At 43.2% G+C, this 2,181-nt stretch overlaps 1 pseudogene; it reads right to left on the bottom strand.

Moving 5' to 3' along the window:
• Positions 1–306: 306 nt before the first annotated feature.
• Positions 307–1,905, bottom strand: LOC126504536 (heterogeneous nuclear ribonucleoprotein A1-like; annotated as a pseudogene).
• Positions 1,906–2,181: the final 276 nt, after the last annotated feature.

Raw genomic sequence — 2,181 nt, 5'->3', positions numbered from 1 at the left:
AAATTTCTAGTGGTAGTTAGTCTACTGGAGGTTCACTGGAAGAAGCTAGACTAAAGGGGATCCAATGGAAGAAGGTAGATTAAATGAGGTTTAAGAGAAGAAGCTTTCCTTTTGCTGCCATCTTGCCTTCGGTTCTGGAAAGTTTATTCAACTGATCAGTGAGTCCTCTAACCCTGATGCTGTTACTGTTACAGTTGTTGCATTCTTTCATGTGTATAACTCAGCTTCTTTAGTCCTCTATATAGGACGAGATATAAATGGCTCTCTGGAAATCCCTAGCCCTTAAGCACGAGATTGATATAACACTCAGTTTCCCCCTCGACCAAAATTGTCATTGCTGCCAAAGCCGCCTCCACGACCACCACCAGTTTCCAGAACCACTTCCACCTCTTTGACTGGACAAAGCACTAGCCATCTCCTGCTTGGATAGGGCTTTTCTTCACAGTTCTGCCCGTTCACAGTATGGTATTTCTGAATAACAATCTTGTCCATAGAGTCATGGTCATCAAGGGTGACAAAAGCAAAACCTCTCTTCTTTCCACTGCCTCTGTTAGTCGTGATTTCAATCACTTCAATTTCCCCATACTGCTCAAAACAATCTCTTAGGTGATGTTCTTCCACGTCTTCTTTAATACCACCAACAAAAATCTTTTTCATGGTTAAGTGGGCACCTGGTCTCTGAGAATCCTCTCTTGACACAGCTCTCTTAGGTTCCACAACTCTTCCATCCACCGTATGGGGTCTCCAATTCATAGAGCCATCCACTTCCTCCACAGTGGCATATGTAACAAACTCAAAGCCCCTGGATCATTTGGTGTTTGGATCTCTCATGACCACGCAGTCCGTGAGTGTTCCCCATTGCTCAAAATGGCTTCTCAGACTCTTGTCGGTTGTTTCGATGCTCAGCCCTCCAATGAAGAGCTTCCGCAGCTGTTCCAGCTCCTTGGGAAACTCTGACTTAGACAGGATGGCAGGGAAACCAGAGCCTTCAGCGATGCTTCCTCGGCCACGTCAATAGGCAGAAAGTCAATAAAGACATTTTTTAAAAATTGTGTTTGTTTGTGGGTTCCTGGATGTGAGTGTGCATCGCTATATGCCACAGTACATATACAAAGCTCGAAGAACAAATTGCCAAATGGTTTTGTCATCTAACCACTCAAAGTAAAATGATCAGATAAAATATAGAGGTATTCAAACTTTTTTTTTTTTTAGAAAAAAAATTTGTTCTAAAACTTAGAGGAAAAAAATCTGAATAACTTAATAAGGTATATTTTGCCCACAGACCCTTCATAACCATCTTATTAAGGTGGATATTACCTTAAAAAACACGTGTCAATGTTTGTAAATGCAATAATTACCTTTTATATACTATTTAATAATCACAATACTTACCCAGGTGCTAAGAATTCTATGCAAATGATTATTTTATCTTCCTGCACGTGGATTCATCATCCCTCAGGATTGCAAATTTAAGCTTCCTGTTTGGCAATTATAGAGTATTATAAAAGAGAATTGAGGGTTCTGATTTTTCATAAGGTATAGTAAATTAGCACCATTAAATGCTGCCATGAAAGAGGTGAGCAAACATTAATCATAGAGGCAGGCTGCTAGAAGGAAGCTGCAAAGGTCACATAGTTAATTCTCTTGACTATGTGTAGACTGTCTTAAAATTAACCTAGACTGATGGGTGTATGTCCTAGCTCTTAGACGACAAATGGTGTCAAGAATGTGTGAACATCAACATACCCAAACCGTGTCTATGATAATTTGTGTAATGCAAAAAAAGTCATCACAGTTGTACACAATTGAATATAAGAAATCAATTGGGACCAACGCACAGCGGCGGCTGGCAGAACCAACGCACGGCAGCGGCAGGCGGAACCGACGCACAGCGCGCAAACGCATCTGGCTCTGGCCGGACTGGCGGGTACTGACACAGTGGCAGGCAGCGCAGGCGGCAGGGACCAGCGCAACACTGAGAGAAGATCGCCCCAGGACAATTAAATCAAAGAGGTAGGCCTTTGGTTGGCGAGGTCCCCGGCAAACGGGGAACCTGGTTCTTTTCCTGAAGACCCGTCTGAGGGGTGAGAGGGATCTTGGCCCCTGGCAGAAGCCAGGAAACAGAACGAGGGCATTTTGTAAGAGGAGCCTCTGGCCAGCAGGGAAACCTGATCTGGTATT

This window comes from Alexandromys fortis, unplaced genomic scaffold (genome assembly GCF_014885135.2).
Source record: "Alexandromys fortis isolate MF-2015 unplaced genomic scaffold, M_Fortis_MF-2015_v1.1 scaffold_12, whole genome shotgun sequence".
Taxonomy (NCBI): Eukaryota; Metazoa; Chordata; class Mammalia; order Rodentia; family Cricetidae; genus Alexandromys; species Alexandromys fortis.
This window is presented reverse-complemented; position numbering and strand designations above follow the sequence as displayed.